Here is a 20,217-nt window from a genome sequence, read left to right as displayed (position 1 = left end):
AAGGTTAAGCATGTGTGTCCTTCTGTCTGTGAGAAACAGTGATTTTACAAACCTATACCCCATATGACCCCCATGTGTTTTTGGGTATAAGGGTTGGGAGATCTACCTGAAATGACAAAACTATGGAGAACCTCAGCTTGCTAAACCCAAAAGCGCATTGTTTGTTTGTTTCTTAGTCTGTAATTCTGGCATATCCAGAATTGGCTTGGATGGGTTAAACACACGGGATAGAGACTAGTTACTTTCGCAATGAACTTCAGTGCTTAGTGCACATATACATTGGAGAGAGTAAATGATGGTTCACTCTAGAATCTTTCTAGGGGGTGTTTTGAAATTTGTTGTCAGCTGTGTATATTGTTAGGATGGGTCTGTCATTTTGTCAGGTGTGTCTGCTTCTGTTTCTGGAGTTTTTTGTCTCACTGGTTAGGCCCACAGGTGAGACAGTCAGCAGATATATGATGTGTTATAATAAGTATTTTTTGCACTGCTGTGACCGTTTTCCTCACCTCCAGTCCTCTGGGGATCCATGCAGTCATTCCACGACCTCTTCCTGTTCAACTGGTCATCATGGTCTGTAGATAAGCTCCTCTGCAGCCCAGTTAGCCTGTGCTTGAGCACCTTGTTGGGGTTTGGGAATGTCACTCTTTCTTTTGTCTTACTTCTGGAGCCACTGATCAAAAGAAGCTGCTGTTGGAAAGAAATATTTGGTGGGAGAAGCTAGTTAGTTTTTGACTTTTTTCTCAGTCTCTTCCTTCTCTCTGGGTCAAAGAGTGACAGAAGAGGTCAGGGTAGGTTGGTTTGTCTCCCTCCTCACTGTAAGAGTGGCCATATCAGCTGCAAGGTGGAGGAGGGACTTTGGTCTTCAGTAGGCTTATTATTCCCAAACAAGTTCCTCGCTCACTCCCATAATTGAGTATGGTTGGATCTCATCAGGTGCTGCCCGGTTAGCTCAGTTGGTAGAGCATGAGACTCAATCTCTCAGGATCGTGGGTTTGAACCCCACTCTGGGCGGCACCACCTCCCATGGGCTCACCATCCGTGGAGGTGCCATAGGACTTCGGTGCTTTGTGGACTGGGCAGCAGTCGCCCCCGCAACCTGGGCCTGGACCCAGATAAGCGGCAGATGATGACATGACAGGGATCTCATCAGCACACATTTATCTTAGGATGACTCACTTCAGCATGACACATTTGCTCTGAGCAACGTACCCTACAGGATACAAAAATGCATACTAGACACTGAGAAACACATGCTGATAAAATTTTAGTACCCACCTGCTGGAATTATCTATTTATCATTAGCCTGCTGGTAATTCCCTTATCAAACATCATACACTTCGTACACAATTTTCCCATAAAACATGGTCTAATAAATTGGGGCATTTATTGTAACTCCTTTCATTACAACCTGTTTTGTAGTAAGAATATCTTGTCTCTTTAATATCAATGATTATATTGTTATATTGTTATATTATTTCTACCTTAATATATGTTATATTTCATTATATTATATATTTATAGAAATGTAAAAAAAAAAAGTGTCAGTAACACATAATAAAACAAAGACATAAGAAGGGTGAGGTAAGTCTGATATTTTCTGCTATTAAAAGCAGAAAAAACTTAAGTTATTATAATTGGCCCCAAGCTCAACTAATGATATAAAACAAATTTCAAGGACTGCTTTTTTCATCTACGGAACATTGTAAATAAATCGGGCACATCCTGTCTCAAAAAGATGCAGAAACTTATTTTTGTTACTTCCAGGTTGGATTGTTGCTGTTCCTTCTCTGGCTTGTGAGCATGAGATATTTCTCCTGTGTTAGCTTTTCTACATTGGCTTCCTGTAAAATCCAAAACAGAATTTAAAATCCTGCTCCTCACTTAAAAAGCCTTCAGTGGTCAAGCACCATCATATCTTAAAGAGCTCATAGTAATTCAATTCAATTCAATTCAATTTTATTTATATAGCGCCTTACACAACTGAAATTGTCTCAGAGCGCTTTACAGAGACCCAGAGCCTGACCCCAGAGCAAGCACTTAAGGCGACAGTGGCATGGAAAAACTCCCTTTTGCCCTATTACCCCACTGAAACACTATGTGCTCCCAGAATGCAGGCTTACTTGTGGTTCCTAGAGTCTCCAAAAGTAGAATGAGAGCCAGATCTTTGCCTTGAACCATCCCTTAGTTAAGCTGCTATCGACTCAGACTGCCAAAAGACTTCCCATGATGCCAGAGCTCTCTTTTTTTGTTTATTTTATTTTATAGTGTGTAATTATTTTATTTTTCTATTTTCCACTTCTACAGTATTTATTGAAGTTTTGACTCCTGACTAACGCACAAGAATTTCTATGTGCCCAGACTGAGTGTTTGTGTACAAATTGCAAATAAAGATCTTGAATCTTGAATCTTTCCTCCTCTCCCTCTCCATCTGTTCTCCTTTATATCCCATTAATACATATTACTAAGTCAGCTTCTTTCCTGTAGTTTTGTTCTTTCTTGTCTCCTCCTTCTTTTTCTTTCAACCCAGCTGGTCGAGACAGACGTTTCTGCCTGTTAAAGAGAGTTTTCCCACTCCACTGTCACCAAGTGCTGCTCATGGGGGAAGTGTTGGACCTTTATGAATAATATTTGACAGTCCCTGCGATTGACTGGCGACCAGTCCAGGGTGTACCCCACCTCTCACCTGTTGTCAGCCGGGATAGGCTCCAGCTCCCTGCAACCCTGACGGATCAAGCTGTACAGAAAATGGATGGATATTTGACAGAGTAAGGTCTAAACCTGCTCTTCTGTTAGGATTTAACACTACATAAATAAAACTGACTTGACTATGGACAATTAAAGCTAACGGGCTGTGCAGACAAAAGGTAACACAGTATTAGCTAATTGGAACAAACTACCAAAGGTGATTGAGATGAGCATTAAAATGTGATGATTAACAATACACTTACTAATAATACCCCTCAAAGGTCCAGGTTCAATGCCAATTTTTAATTTTCTGTTAGCATGTTTACATTTGCCAAATAACACTGAAAAGAGTACAGCTAAGGCTGATGGGAATGTTATTAATTTTGCAGCTGTTTGGTCATGAACCTGAATATAAAAATTATATAAATTGTGACCTGATGATGGCGCTACATGAAAAGTCAGTGGATCAGTGAAGTTATGATAATGCATCCTGCAGAGAACACGAATGTCTGAACGAAATCTACCAACAATCCATCCAGTACTCGTTGAGACATTTCACTGAAAACCACAAATGTCTACTTCATGGTGGCGCTAGAGGAAAAATCAGTGGATAACCAAAGTCTACAGGAGCCATTGTCTGGGAACCATGAACTTCTGTAACAAATATTGCTCCAGTCCAGTAGATGTTGAGATATTTCAGTGGAATTGTGGATACTTCCACCTCTTAGAAGAAAATTTTGAGGATCAGCAAAATGTTTGGTCCTTTTATACCAAATTTCATGGCACTTCACTCAAAACCCATCACTGTACTTAACTGAAAGCCCAAAATGGAACGCTACCACTCTAGTCACAGACTAGATAGAGACATCCAGGAAGACATACAGTATACGTCCCAGGACTGAGTACAATCATGTGTCATTGTTATATCATAGCATGAAAGATCAGTGTTTCCAACTGTGGCATCTCAGCTGCTGTCTGCTTTTTCTTTAAGTAGCAGGGGTCTAAATTAATATAATGAGTTTTATACTATGGACAGAAACAAAGACAGCATTAGCAAAGAGAAGGTTCAAAAAGCGTGACTGCATTGCTCAGATCATTGGTAGAAGTGAGATTGTTTGTTCTTTAGTGTCAGCTAATGGTGGTCATGTTTTATTTTATGGTACCGTATAGTACAGTCACCATGGAGACATAGAAAACACATAGGGCCAATGGCAGGTATAAATGTTTGAGGCTGTGTCGGAGAAAAAAATTGACATCTGTGACAAGTGAACTGAGAGAAGTGTGGCATTCTTGACAGCCTGTGTACAATGAAAATGAACCAGTGTAAAGGCAATGACACAACTTTTGTGATATGAAATGTTATAAAAATGTGCCATTCAGCTTTTCTTATTAATCAAAACAATGTGGCAAAGTTGGAATAAGAAGTCTAGAAAAGCTGCAAAGAGCCCAACTGTTATATGGGAAATATTTGGTTTTCATGTGATTTTCAGAAAATGATTTTCAAATTAGCAACTTTTTTCTCTTGTGTGAAATTAAGTCACTACACAGTAATCCAAAGCCAGGTAGGAATACAATACAGTAACTTCCCAAAATACTCAAGTCCCTTGAAATGTGCAAAAAAGAAATATAATATTATTGAGGTCACAGTGGAGATCAATCAATAAGACAACTGACAGGATAGTAAGTTTTCTATGGTAGTAAACTTAAAAGCTTTGGGTTTTGGACACATATCAACTTTATTTTATTTTATTTTATACAATGCACAGTAAAAATTCTATCACAAAACAGGAAAAGATGAGAGATGAATATACTCTCAGGCTCAGGCTTCCTGGTAGGGAGGACGAAAAGAAGACAGACAAAGTAGAGAGAGAAAGAGGGGAAGAAGAGGAAAAGTTATGAGAGACACAGAGAGAGAGAGAGAGAGAGAGAGAGAGAGAGAGAGAGAGAGAGAGAGAGAGAGATGGTGCTCAGAAACACCTCAGCAGCAGAATGAAGCAGGTGTTTAATTTGAGAATTAAGACAGTGTGAAAGTTCATAAGTATGCTAATGGCTTTGTGCCTCAGTCTACCAGATGAAGCTTCCTCATCTGCTTAGGAGGAAGAAGAAATCCACCTGAAATGCTGTCATAATAACGCACGGTGAATTTTCATCCTCACTTCTGCTCCCACAGAAAAAAGAAAACATTTAGTGGCACGTGGCTGACCAGAAAGCACAATCAAGCATCACAGCAAAGTCAAAGTTATTACAACACTGGGCATGTAATCCATCTACCCACTGGTACAGTTTGATACCTGATAAATCAATCATCTTAAACAAAATTTCACCTATGGCACAAATGGGAATCTCTCTTTCTTTGAACAATTAAATGTGATTCAATATGTCTATTCAGTAATTCAAAGCCTAACAATATGAATCAGTCATAACAGGCCACAAAGTCTCAGAATGATGCGTACAAAGCCCTAACTGAGGAAGACATCAGAGGTGCTTGTATATAAACCTCTATGCTTCAGCCACAGTTGGCTTTTCTTTCAGTCAGACTCAGTGAAAAGTGTTTGTGAAGACTTGTGAAACGATTCCTGTAAAAATCACGTTTATTTGAAAAGCTACATGATTCTTATGCAACCTGCCCAGGTATACATTGTTTTGCATGAATCTTCATTTTCCAGAATCTCTACAACAAAACAGGCAAGCGCAAAGCTATCACGACCCGCAGAGTCTCACAGACCACATTTTTTAGAAAATGCACCAGACTGAAATATTGAATTTTGAAATATACTATATTTTTCCTTTAAGGTGTGTTCACGAAGAAAGCAAGGCAAATTTAGAAGGCAGAAGAAAGCCAACAGAAAGATATGAAGGAGCCTGAGACAGTGGAAATCGCATACAATGAGAAGGATGTAACTATAGAATTACTTTGAGCAGAAGTAAGGGACTGATCCTGGTTCAGTGCTTTACCTGAAGACACTACCATTTCTGTTAAGAACCACTGGAGGACAGACAGGCTAACGGTGAGTGAGTGAGTGATAAACCAGTCAGTCAATGAGTAAGGGTGTGACAGAGAGGACTGCAGTGAGTTAGTGAAAGTGATGCAATGCTATTTCAAAATCAGCTTGCCAGAAGTCTTCTAATACGTCCCCTGTGTGAATGCATGTGTGTATGTCTGCATGTGATTTGTCTCTGTGTGTTGGAGAAAGCAGGAGAAAGTGCAGCACGTCCCTGTCAAGGCTGGCATTGGGGATCTGTGGTGTAGGGAGGTGTGGATGGATGGGTCGGCTGGGTGTCTGCGGGGCCCCAGGGTGGGGCTCCATCCTCGTCGCTGCAGATTTATGGTCCTCAGTAAACATCTCCACACTGGCTGCCAAGACCCAAGTCAGTGGCTAATTAAAACCTTTCAGTGGAATCCCTGTGAAATCACGGACCCCCCCGACCCTCAGCCAGCAGCCAGCCGCATACCTCTGCACACCACAAACACACACACTGCGTGCGTGTCGGGGTGGGGGTGAGGACTACCTAGATGTACTATACATGCTCAGGCATGGAATCACACACTCAGACATAAAAAATTTCAAACTACCGACAAGCTCATTCACAAAGATGTTGTAATTTAGAGTGTGGTCGCACTGGCACTGTGTTTCACAGACACACGCTAAATTTGATGCATTGTGACCTGCTCATCTTTTTCTTTGTGTTTCTTACAAGTTTGTCTTTCCGCTGGTCACCACAGAGAGGTGATGTGCATGCATGGCACAATTATTACTATATACAAAACAACTCAGTCAGCAGGGACACTGAGACATAAACACAGTGTGTTTTCAGCAGTGGTTCTGAAGTACAAGGACCACAACATTTAACATCTGAACTGACCAATGCTGACATGTAAAAATGTCTGTTTGTGCTACAGCTAAGCTAAGGTGCAGCACAACACATGACCCTTGTAGTAGATGAGACATTAGCTAGAAAGCAGTAGTAGTAGACATTAGCTAGAAAGCTAATGTGTACTTTAAGGTTCAACTCCTAAGATCCTGGATCACAGCCACATTGCTATAATTTGATTGAAGTAAAGCAACAACCATGAGCAGTGAGATAATCAGACAGATTTTAAACACACCCCGAGGTCAAAGGTCAAAGCCAAACAAATTAGCATAGACAATCAGAGATAATCTGGCTGAAGTATCTGCTTCTTTAGAACCTGTGGTGCTTCTAATGTACGGGGAAGTGATAAGTGTGCACAAGTACAGTAAGTTTGGTCAAAGTTGAAGCAGGAAGTTTGTAATGTGTGATGGACGTTTACTGTTTGGGTAAGAATTTTACTTTGCACCTTAGTTTTATGTTCTTTTTCTATCTGTGTATTGGATCCCCTACCTTCCCAGTCATGTGGCCTTAGTGTTGTAGAGGCAACCTTTGTCAAAATCTAGTTTTAAGACCTACATTGTTTTATTTTATATTGTTTTCACCTGTTGTAGTGAGTTGGGTTTTATTAAACTGCTTTCATTTTTTTTTTCTGTGTCAAGTAATTACCACACAGAAAACCTTGAGGAGGTCATATTGTTCCATCACAGGAGAAGTGTGGTTCTGCAATCAACAATGAATTGCAACAGTGAATTCTTGTTATTTTTGCTCAAATCGAGACTAAAACAAATGATCAGTTATATAAATTAATTTTATTTATTTATTTATTTATTATTTATTATTGGTCCACTAATCAATGAATAAACTTATCATTTTAGCTCTGTAGTGCTGCTTGGTTTCTGGATGTCTGGGGGTGAATATGGGCCTAACAACTGAGTTCTGTAAAAGGATAATCTGTATCAGCCAAGTTGTGATCTGAAATTGGCTCAATCCCTTCTGTTTAGCTTTTCTGAACTTACAAATTTGCACCACTGACCAACAGCAAATTGCCTTTACAGTGTTGTCCATATAAGGTACGGAAAGTCAGAGAGTTTAAAAGGGATAAAGCTAACAGCCATAAGCCAGGGAGGGAACAATGACATTTACAATTACACATTTATACAAATATGTTTAAAATGAGGTGACTTTATTGGTTATTTGCTATCCATTTACCAATATAACACATGTCCACAAAAAAAGACACTTTTGTCTTCCTAAAGTCATTGTATTACCTTACTCCCTCTTTTTTCCAAACAAACATCTCAGCCAGTATACGCAGCTTTGGCTTCACATTGTTCATATGCCTGGTGGGTGTCACCCTCCATCTAAATGTTAGGCTTTGCCCTAACTAACATTTCGGAGCTCCCTGACACTGTTTGCATGTAAACATGCTGCAGAGAAGCAGCTTTTTCTCTCCAGAAAGATGCTGTTTGGAGGAAATTGAGAAGCTCACCCCTGGCACTGTTTCTCACCATAAATCTTTTAGCATGTGCCTCTTGGCTAAATGACTTTGTACTGACAAAATTTAACCTCGATCCCGCCCTGCAAGCTGTGACTGTGGAGAGAGCTCGATGGCATAGAAGAAACAAATGGTGGAGAATTTCAACTAAAGGGAGACATTTTGTCTTGCTTTGTGCCGTATGCTTGCATGTTTCGGGTGAAAAAAAAAGGGAGAAAATGCAACCTTTGGAGAAGATTTTTGGTTGTAAAAATCAGAAGCATAACACAGCTATTAACATTCCCTCAAGGGAAAATGAGCAACCAGGAAATAACTTTATTACCAGAAACGAAAAGGTTGGCACACATTTACAGCTCAGAGAAGCTTTGGGAAAGCAAATTCAGTGTGTTATTATTTCCTGTATTGCATCATGTTAACACTCAAATAACACACCTAAACCACCTATTGAAAGAAGAGAGTGCGGGACTGTTCATGGCCAAACTGGAGGTGTAAAGGTGATGATAGATTGATTCTTCCACTCTTGAAATATCAGGGCAACCATTTTTCTGTCAGGATTGAAGAGTTTGTGAATATTCTGACAATAAAATATATTTTCTCCGAAACACATTCTTCAGCCACTGAGGCAGAGCAAAGATAAAATTATATTAAAAGAGTTTTGGCACTGAGGCTGTAAAAAATCTTCTAATTCGTCTGTGCTGCGTCGTGTTAAGTCCAATCATTAGGTTTTATTGTTAGCTGACCTCTAGTGGCTGTAATAATTAGACAAGAGCAAAGACAGGAAGTGAGGTGACTGTTACACAACTCTTACATGTCCAGTTTACAAATGTTTACAGGGACTATTGAGGCTACACAAAAAAACGAACAAAAAAAAAAAAAAACCAGACATGCCACTAACCAGCAAACTAAATCATGTTTAGTTTAGTTTTAGCTGAGTAGAGATCTTAGTCTTTACGACGAAACCTCATTATTTGCCTCTTCATTAAGAAGAGCTCTGTCCTTTGTTGCCTCATATTAAATTCATGCTAAATGTTGCTGATTTAAATAGAATAGAGAATTAATTGTATATGAAAAAAAGATTAAGGATTTGTTTTGTTTTGCTTTTTAACCTGAAAACCTGCCTGGGAGGTGGCAGTACTTTTTTTTTTTTCAGTCCTGAGCAGTACCCTCAGGTTTTCCTCTCAGGCTGCATACAGTCCCAACACCATTCACTCGCTAGGCCAAGAAAGTCTGCCAAGCCCAAGCTGCTGCTCGTAAAGTCTGATTGCCATGAGTTCTTGGTAACAACTGAAGGCAACTGATGAATATTACCATTTAAACCTCATCTCTCATCTGGATTATGGCAACTGAACAGTCAGGGTACACTGTTTAGACATGCTTTAGGTAGGGAAACAGTAACAGTAACAAAAATGGGATCAGTCGGTAGAGACTGACTAAATAATCAGCTATTTCTTGTTCCTTTAATCAGTTTTCACAAATGTATCAGCACCTAAAGGTTTCCTAGACTTACCTCCTGTGAAACCGACTGTGTATGTGGCCTTTGCATTGCCTTCCATGATGTTTTCTCTCCTCTAGATTCAGAGCTCAATCTAGACTCTGTCAGTCTGTGAAAGGCCACAACCTGAACACTGCCTGTATTTACAAAGACAGTGGGATGCATCCAACACACACACACACATGCATATCCTCCTTGACTGATCTGTGACATCTTTTCCCCATCTCCACTCTAATATCCAGTTATGTTGCTTACATCTAAAGTGGAGATGTTGCTTTTTTTTTCACAATTCATCCACTCTTTACTGTGCCATTTGTTGTTCACTGCTTGTCAGAAGAGAAGGAGAAAAAAGAAAAACAGGTAAGGGATATCTTCCTTCATCATTAATCCTGTCTTAAGGAATCAAGAAAGTACATCTGAGCTAAGATTCATTACTGGATTCAAAGAGATCTGTGAAAACAAAGAGAAGCTGTCGAAACCACACCCACGTTATCTGGAGAGATTTCTGGATGGGACCAGGTTGTTCATCCACAATACTTTTTAAAATCTAATATTATCCAGTCTGATACAATTAGATTCCTATTCACAACACAGTGTTACTCTACTCTAATAGTAAATTTTTAGAAGAAAAGAACATATACAGCATTATGGCTATATGATGAATTTTAAAAATGTGTGTAAGTATTAGTCTCTTTTAACAGCCATCCATGGTGTATTTTTCTTGTGGTTGACTGGCCAAATATAGACTGTACAATGTCTCATCTATGTATATCAAGGAGCTACAACTGAGTTTGAGAAATACTGTGGAGAATATCATTGGTAAGAAACTCAAGGGTTTTTTCTCCAGACTCACCCTTTTGTAACATACGGAGGCAGAGACACACTTTTCTCCAACCACAGGATCCTCAATGAACCAGGATTCAACACGTAAGGATCTCTACAACAGGCTATAATTGACATATATTTCTGCCGACAGGTTCTCAAAATTAAACAACAAAATATATTGTTTGTCGGAGAAGGGGTGAGCAAAGTTACTGCCCATGGAGGTTGGATCAAGAGGTTTCCCAGGACAGTCCCTCTGGAGAGCACTGAAGATACTGGGTATCAGACGGCATCAGTGGAAGAAGATGGAAGTGTTTCCACCCTGCTCATGGATAGAGGCCTAAGGACTGGTAGCTTTCTCTGGAGGACTATGTCGTTCCTCTCAATCACCCCTTTTTGGTTTTTCCATCATTGACTGAGGATCCCCACACCTGCCAGACACCTCACACCCTGAGCAAAAGGAGGAAGCCCAGCCCTCAGAGCTTAATAGCATGAATAATTAGTAACATGTAGAATAAAACACCACAAAGTAAGTGACAATCAGTCCATTCATGTTAATCCAGCATGTTTAAGATCTTCTATTCTTTTCAGTTTGCAGGTTTGGACGAATCAGCATCAGCAGCTGATTTCAGATTTAAGTATATGTCCTTGCATGCATGGGTGATTCCTTGGAGTTCTCCAACTGTCAGTTACCTAACTTTGCTGTTGCAGAAAATGAACAGGAACCATGTATGCCTGAAATAACTGCAGCTTTCCAGAAGTAGATGGGTCCTGGTACTACACCACCTCGTCAAGTGTACCAGCACTTGATTGGGTGACTATGGTCTCCATTTTTTTTTATGTGTAATTTTAACACAAATCTATCTCGACACAGAAACCTCAGCTGCCAAAGCTTTAACACAACATTTACTGCAGATAAGTTGAATAAAAACCTCAGTTAGAGCAGAGCCTACAGACTGTCTGGTTAATCCAGGCTAAAATGACTCTAATAAGACTTACCTTACAGTATATCTTAAATTTCATTTTATTTCTTTAGACATTATTAAAAAATGCCCCAATAATTCAAAATAACAGATTTATGGCAAATATAGTAAACTGGTGCATATTTCAGCCAGCTGAGTGTAGATTAGATGTTTGACCATCCAAAGTGATTAAAGCAAATACATGGTTCCTGAACATCCTGGTCAGCCATGTTGGAGATGAGAGGGTGAAACTGTGTGTAGCATGTGCTCTCACTTGGTGCTAAGTTGGCCTTTACACAGATACATATGTATGTCGAAAGCATTGTAGCTGAATGAGTGAAGTGGGCACAGGTGACCTTTGTAAGGCTGCTGAACAGCGTCAGCACACCAGGCATGTGTGAGCTAGCACATGTCACAACACAAGTTAATCACCATCACCATCAGAAAACAGTTTAAAGTCTTGTTCTCACTGACATTTGGAGGAGAGGGAGACAGCTCAGTGTCTCACACGCTTTCAAAGACAATTTTTTGACACAAAATAATGTGAATGAACTTGAAATGTTGAGCAGAAGAGTGTGTTCACATCATCCACAGACTGAAAAACCTACACATGAAGAATTAATCATATCAACGTTCCACATTTATTTTGAGTCCACAAACAACTAGTCTAGCCACAAGTTTTAGCAGTTAAACCTAGTTTTTGATTGATTGATTGATTTTTTTTTTTTTTTTTTTTGGGGGGGGGGGCATTTAAGCTGTATTGCTCCTTAGTTGGATAGTTGTGTGTGAAACATTGAGGTAAATAAGCCTAATTTACTTCCTCCAATCAGCTGTTCATTCCCTAAATGCATAATTGTGTTGTTGATTCACAACATGCAAAAAATGCAAAATGTGAGCAAAATTTAACATTTAATGATGAAACTCTTTTTTTCCCCTTGAGATTTTAACTGAAAAAGTCTTTGTCAATGCTGTGGTGGCCACAACATCTGATTCCCTCAGTTACAACATTTTTAGAATGGGTCCGATAGTATAGACACTCAGTAAATAGACTCACCAACACTCAGTACTCACAAATTAGATGCACAGTCTGTATTGTATTTTATGAATGCAAGACTTCTGAGCATCCTTCTCTAGCTGGTGGCTGTTTGAAACATAAGAGACTTAGTTCGGATGTTCTGTTGTGATGTGTCTTTATCAGGAGAAGAAGGCTGTCATTATGTTATGACAAGAAAACTACAACAATTTCAGCTGGCTCCTTCTTCACTGACTGTACATTGTGTAGTATATGCTGGTGTATCATGTCTATTACAAGATCAGACTGGATGCACGTAAACAGTCACATCTTCTAATTCCAGTTAAATCTGTGACATCCTATATCTGACTGTCAGCTGCTGAGGTAACCAGCTAGCACAGTTACCATTTCTGTTTCCTTTGCTGGTCTCTCAACTGTTGGATATTGCTGATTTCTTTGGGATTGTGCTCCCTACTCGCAGCCAAATATTGCTTGCAAGGGGAAGCCACCTTACCTGAGCTGGTTTGTCTGCAGTAGACCGAACTCCTCAGCTAACCACTGCTGTGGGCTCCTGTTTGAGAGCAGAGTGAGCAAGTTTTCTCCCTGTCCCATTGATGTGCTGACAGCTACCGTCAACTCCACAAAACTCTGGCTCTGCCCTGAGCTGCAGCGACTCCTGCTGATGTTCCTGGCCAGACTTTACCCTGTTCCCCCTTCCTGGGCATCTGTAGTCAAAGGTTGTAACACGCTCTCTGTTCCCTTCTGTGACACACTTGGTGTTTTCCCCCAGTCCCCCTGCTGTGGTCTGTCTGCGGGTCTGCCACCAGAAAACGCAACTCAGCCCCTCAACCCCTAATCGGGACCCCTCGTTTATCACTCCTACAGCAGGTAGATGTCAACCTGTTCCACTCTGCGACATCGGCTCAGTGACTACTGCCCCACAAGCACCTCTGCGTCCTCAAATGGTCAGTCAGGCGGCAGCTGGATTCAACTTGCTCATTAACTCTCTGCCCACAATTCCATCCAAAGCTTTCCATGTACAGTGGAAACTGTGAAACTGAGTGGATTCAGCTGTTGTTGAATCAATCATGAAACGTGTAAAGCTCCCTGAAGTTGTTACACTCTGTCTTTCGGGAGGTGAGAGGATTTTGTAGAATTAATTCTGTCTCTCCTTTACGTTCACCCCTCTATCCACAATGTAATAGTTCATGTCGGCACGAATGAAGTCATGTCCAGGGAATCGATTAAATTACAATATGAACTTGAGTCTCTGGCCTCCACAGTTGAAAGCCTGGGTAGAAGGTGTGTGCTGTTGGCCCCCACTCCCACCATAACTAAAAGCCCTGAACTTTTTTGTTGTCTTTTTACTGCTGCTCTTTAATTCCTGGACCAAGTGGGATCTTTTTTTTAAACAATTATTTAAATCCTAACAGCAAAGGAACAGGAAGACTAATTTATCTTTTTATTGCTATAGCCATAATCGACTGTTTCCCTGGCAAGACCCTGCCCAGCATTCTAGCTCTGGACTTCATAGCCATGTCTCTGATAGTACAGGTCCTGCTGGTGTTGGTTTTTATCTCCTTCTCTAATTCCTTCATCCCTGTTAGGATGTCTGAAAGGTAGTGTGTAAAACCAAATGTACTCAGTCCACACAGAAACAATCTCATCACGGTTAAAGCCACTTCTTTCCTTCGCTCTGCTGAAACAGCTCTTCTCTGTTTGCTTAATGTACGATCCCTTGCCAATAAGTCTTTTATCTGCCAGGATTTTATTAAGACTAACATTGATTTTTTTTATTTTTTATTTTTTAAAGTCATCACAGAGACCTGGATTAATCCTGATGAATATGCCCCCCGTCACTTAGTCATGTGCCAACCCAGATTGACAGGTAGAGGTCTTGCAGTGATTCACAGAAATCATTTTTGTTTTTCTCTAGTCTCACTCTGTTGTTTTTCCACCTTTGAGAGTCTTAGTTTTATTTTAAAAAGACATTGCTCGCTTTATGTATTAATCTACAGGCCGTTTGATCCTTTTATGCACGTCAGTGGCATGTTTGTGTGTTATATATCCATTGTCCTAACAGACTGAGTTGGTCCTTATAATGTCCACTTGTGTCATTGGTGGAGCTTTTGCACCTAATCATCCAGTCCTTATAATGATGCATGTTGTCAGGTTGTTATATTTTGAGTTGTGTTTTGTGGATCAAATAGATTTCTTAGTAGATCACATGGAAAGGGCTATCCCCCTAATGTAGCTAAATACTGGTTTGGGAAGCAATATCCCGGTTTTACACAAAATACTGTGTGTCTCTGTTTGTACAAGCTTTTTCTGTGGTTATGTGGATAAATTTTGGTTTCAAACCATCATTGTTTTTTTACCCCACTCTCACACCTTCCAAGGGCTGTTTGAGGGTTCAGACCTGGTTTTAGGGTTCATGTTAGAACCAGGTTTAGGCCAGGGTTAGGGTTAGGCATTTAGTTGTGATGGTTAAGGGATAAGGGGCTAGGGAATGCCTTATGTCAATGAATGTCCTCACAACTGTGTCAAGACAAAAGCGTGTGTGTGCGCGTGCGTGTGTGTGGGGTGGTGTGTGTGTGTGTGTGTGTGCGCAGGAGCCATGTTGATATTCTCCCTGTGACATGTTGTTTATCACAATGCAGAACTCTTATTATATATTTAAAGGACCTTTGAAATGATTATGAGCTTTTGGCCCATGAGCCTCTGAATAGAGGAAAACAAAAAAGAAGGGAGCAAGAGAGGATAAGGCAGAATAGGGAGTGAGAAAGACAGAAGGAGAGCAGGAGGAGGGAGAGGAAGTGTCTCCTGAGCAAGACAAAAGGAGAACGAGGAAGACTTCTTCTTATGTTAAAGATAACAGAAGTGTTTACTCTTTGTTGTTGCTGGTTGTTCTCTGCGCACAACACTACTTTCTGCTTTCTCTTTTTTTTGTTATTTTTTCATCAATACAAAATTTGAGACTCAAAAGCACCATTTGAAAGAGAGGAGGAGGAAAAACATAGAGCAGGCAGACCTTGGTGGAAGGAGACGATGGCGGCGACGGGTTCTGTGAGATGCTTCCTGGGCCTGTATGCTTAGCAAAAATAATGATTTGTACACAAACAAAGTGGGACGAGACGGGGCAGAGAAGGCAGTGCGATCAGAGAGCACGGCGGAGGAGGCTGAAACCCACAGAGGCAGGAATGTGATGATGGGGGCTGTTAATGGATAGATTACAACGGAGTGATACAGCTAGTTAGAAAGGCAACAGGACACTTTCACCTCCTCATTCTGAAACAGTGCCATCCATTTATTCCAACTTTTTTCACAAGATATTTTTTAAGACTGGTGATATAGTACAATAGGTACAATTTATATAAGGACAGCTTTAACAGTTAATAACAATAATGATAGTGATTATAGTGATGATGATGTTGCTACTAACACTAATAATAATAATAACAATTAAAAGTTAAAATTAAATAAGACTGAAATCCAAAGACAGCTAGGCCATATAGCCATGATTTTACAAATACTGAGGTCAAGAAATCTGCTACACATCCTGTACACCTACCCCCAAGAATTAATTCTTTATTATTTAGTTATTTACATTCTTCATTGTTGCCTAATTTAACAATTCAGTAATAGTCTGACTGCTGTTTGAAAGCCTCCCTGTCAAACATGTCAGAACTAAAATTGCACCTTTTCAACAGTAGACATTGTGACATGTTGTAGCAGGAAAAGCACAGGTCAAACTGAAATCATTAACAAAGACTCCAGAGAGGCACTGGCTGAATTCAAACCTCCACATGATTGTGACTAGATTCAATTTTCTGTTAATATAATGAGGATATGTTGTGTTTATGTGTTTGACATTGCACAAACACATTGATACTGAACACGAGTCTCATTCTTATATTTTTTTCTTATTTTCTTATTATATTTTCCACCAAAATATCCTGTTGTAGTGACTACAGCACAGCACAACATTTTTAATGGTTATATTTAGATTGAACCAAAACCACAATATTTCCTTAACCTTAACCAACTGTTACCAAAGTGCCTTTGTTGCCTAAACCAAACCACAAGCATCACTGTGGAGGTGAACAAAATCCATGTATATATTTTCAGTCTTTGCTGTCTTTTTTTTGATCAGAGGCAGGTCACCAAATGTGACAGTGTTCATTCATTAGCATGTCACAGGTGTAATGAGGGAGCCTGATGATGACTGAACCCTGTGACCAAAGTATTCACTCGTCTCCCTGCAGTGTGCCTTGAATTTTGGGAAGAAATCGGCCACTTGTGCCTAAATGTTAATGTGTCATACGATAAGTTGCTTCACATGTGTGACAGAAACCTTACTTTCCTCTACAAACAGATCTTTCCAAACTGTAGAGGATGTGCACAGAGTGTTAAAGTTGTAACTTGTTTACGTTTACTGAACTTTCAGTTGTGAGTTTTTTTCTACTGCACATCAGCAGCACTTGCAAAGTCCTGCTTGTCTGTGGGAACTCGAAGGAGGGGAATGCTTCGTCTTCCATCTTCTTCTTCTTTTTTTTTCTCCTTCAGTGGCTGAACACAATAGCTCTCCACCCGGCCCTGCCAATCCCACAATGCCTGGCGGTGGGTCTGGCAATAATTCAGGGCAAGACTAAACAGCTGGCTGCCTGACAGGAGAGCTGCCAAGAGCTGGCAACGAGCGGCAGGCTGCTAACCCTTTCACATTTTTAATTAGACCCACACAGCCATGTCTTTGAGCCATCGTAAATATACTGATGACATGCCGGGCATCATTTGTTCAGAAATATTTGCTTACAAAATACTTTCTGTGGGCTCAAAGTTGTTGTTTTTTTTTTTTTTCTTGGAGCTGGAAAGAATATCTTCTAGGGTGGAGTCAAAAGACGGTTAAACAGCAGCCAAAGGAGTTTTTAAAGGTGATGAAAGATTGTGGATCTATAAAGAAGTGGGCTAAAGTGACAACAACTGAAGATTCTTAGGCTACTTTTCACCTCATAAGGTTCAAAACACATAGACCGCTGCAACTCTTCTTCACCATTTCACTCTCAAAACAGCTTTGTAAACCTTTCATCATCCCAAACAGACACTGGTATATTGTACATCATCACATCATTACAAAGGAAGACTTCCGCTGACCTGTAGAGAGGATACCAGGCATATTTACATGTACAGTATGAAGCGTGTTCAGCTCTGCAGGCCATGCGTTCGAGGTACCAGTGGGGCCGAGGGTGTGAAGGAAGACCTGGAAACAATAGGAAGAGTGTTTACCGGAGTGAGGGCACCATGTGCAGGGGGGATTACCACAGCATTATGACTGCAAGACGCCTCACCATCTGGACACACAGTGCAGAAAAGGCAGAGTATAATGAGTTTGCAGAAAAAGAGGGTTGATGAGAAGGACAAGTGCAGCATGGATGCTTTTGTCCATCTCTGAGATGGAACAGGTGACGTATGCATGTGCATGTTCAACCCATTAGCGAGGAATACATTTGATGGCCTTGAGCCTTCACTGTTGAATGGAAATAGAAGATACGTGTGTTGCGTTTTTTTTTTTTTTTTTTAATTTATGCCCACACATAGTCATTTTTAGCCAGTCCAATACTAGGGTACAGACAGAGGTATCTCAACAACAACTGTATCAACAACATAGAAAGAGTTCCAAGAATATTTTTCACAGGAATTCACAACCCCCAGAGGATATTTTCTAATGATTTTTCTGACATCTGGTCTCTCTCTTTGTTTCAGTCACATCATGGGCAGTAACAAGTTATCTTAAAAACTAATTGCCAGATTTCCATTAAATTTGCTGTTGATAATCATGGTCCCCAGAGGTTGATTCCTAATGTTTTGGAATGACTTTCTGACCTTCTGCCCCAAAAGATGAAACAAAATATTTCCACTTGTATACAAGAAATATCCATACTTGAGATTGGGACCGGCAGAGAGGATTTCCATCGCCCCAGTTCCATTTTCTTTGTTTATGCTTTTCACTTCAACAAACAAAATCAAGCCAAAAAAGTTCCAAAAAGGGAGGGAACCCCCCACAAGTATAGGGAGAACATGCAAACTCCACACATGGCTGTGATAACTCAGATAACCACTCTTTACAATTGTGAATGCTGTGAATTCAGGGAACATGTGCTTGTGCATTGAAATGAGCAGAAAAATCTCGTTACAGCTAAAGGGAAGTGCAGAGTTGGTGGTAGAGTTTGTCAGTTTGTCCACAAAAGCATCACTTTTCACATTACACACAGTCATTTGAACTATTGTTAATGTACAAATATTGATTAGTGCAGATTCAAAGCAGTAAATGGAGAAGCTTTGTGTCCTACATCAGACATCAGGTTGAGACAGTGCATGTTGACTTTGAGTGAAATCAGCCATCGTCATTAGATGCATACAAAGAAAAGATTTGGACACAAAACATCTAAGCCACTTACAAGACCTGAAACACTTGAGCATAGCTTCATATATTTTTCTGTTCTCGGCATGCTGGAGAGTGTCATACAAATTCACCAAAAACACGTTAATTCACATCTAAAGCTGATATCCTAGATGCTTTTTCCAAATGAATCTTTGAGAAGAGCTGTGATTAGACTAACAGACTTCAGACCCCAATCCTCTAAAAAGTCTTACTGGGACAAAATCTGGTCACTATAGTGTGAGAGTATCTGCATCAGCTGAAAGACAGTTGTGCTGTTACTCAGTTTGGGCCTTTTCCTCTCTCTTCCTGAACAACTATTGGTTTCAGTTTATCTGAGAGAAAGAAAGCCACATACAAAACATGTTAGGTCCTCCACAAAATCTGTCCTCTCACTGTCACACACACACACACTTCCTGTAAACTGGAGGATGCCACTGGCCTCAGATGGAGAGTGGCAGGTCTGGATGAAATACAATCCATCTGGAACCTGACCGCTGTAGGAAGGAGGTGACCCCTGGGCCAATGTGTGTGTGTGTGTCTTGCGACAGGGCCAAGGGTCTTGGCATGCCATTGCAGTGTGTGACACGTGGAGACAGTATGGGCTGGTGAATGGTCACATCCAGCTGGGGTCACATCTGGACTCCAGGGAACGGGACAAAGGCTAAACTCAGAGGACTTCAGGCCAGCACTAAAGAGTCGTACTTACTGTATCAAAAATAGATTCTCAATTCCTCCTGAGACTCGAGCAGTGATCTCCAACCATGTGCTATCCAGAGTGAATGGTCTACAGGTTTTCATTCCAGCCTGGCCTACATCAGCTCTTTTCTCTGATGAGTTCCTTCTGTGTGGTTGTAGATGTGTTGAATTGTGAAATCAGCTGTGCTGGTGTTTACTTAGAATAAAAACCTGCAGACTCTGGGCCGTTTGGAGAACACTGGAACAAAGCATTGTGCTGCATTTTACAGTTTGACTTTGTGTGGAATAAACAGGAGGAAATATGGCACAGTAAGCAGGAGCAGTGCGTCAGTCAGTGACTACAGACTCACAGCATCACATTAGGGCACAGAGCAGTTTGCTAAAGAGAAATCTGAAAGCTAGGGCCTTCAGTTTGTTGACACAGAAACATGGCAGAACAAACTTAATTCCCATGCGACGAGGATAGGATTCGAACCCACGCGTGCAGAGCACAATGGATTAGCAGTCCATCGCCTTAACCACTCGGCCACCTCGTCCTTGCTCTTTTTTTTTTTTGCACAAAAGGAACAAATACACAATTGTTGAGATAGCGTTAAATAATGTAACATCCTATAACATACAGGATGAATCTATCATGTTCTTTAAAGCTATTTCTCAACCACACAAGGAAGAAACTTTGAAAGAGCGTTTTGATCACAGGACCAAATATGTCACAGTTCTGCACACGTTGTTGCACCATAGTCTTCATGGGTGCAGTTGGTT

At 40.5% G+C, this 20,217-nt stretch overlaps 2 non-coding genes across 2 annotated transcripts; one reads left to right on the top strand and one right to left on the bottom strand.

The window, feature by feature from the left end:
• The first annotated feature begins 938 nt into the window (after nucleotides 1-938).
• trnal-caa lies at nucleotides 939-1,011 on the top strand. The gene has a single exon. It is a non-coding gene; the product is annotated as a tRNA-Leu (tRNA).
• An 18,898-nt stretch (nucleotides 1,012-19,909) lies between these two features.
• Nucleotides 19,910-19,991, bottom strand: trnas-gcu. Its single transcript has one exon. It is a non-coding gene; the product is annotated as a tRNA-Ser (tRNA).
• Nucleotides 19,992-20,217: the final 226 nt, after the last annotated feature.

The sequence above is a fragment of the Toxotes jaculatrix genome, chromosome 17 (genome assembly GCF_017976425.1).
Source record: "Toxotes jaculatrix isolate fToxJac2 chromosome 17, fToxJac2.pri, whole genome shotgun sequence".
In the NCBI taxonomy this organism is placed as follows: domain Eukaryota; kingdom Metazoa; phylum Chordata; class Actinopteri; family Toxotidae; genus Toxotes; species Toxotes jaculatrix.
The sequence above is the reverse complement of the archived record's forward strand: the minus strand, read 5'-3'. Positions and strand labels throughout refer to the sequence as shown.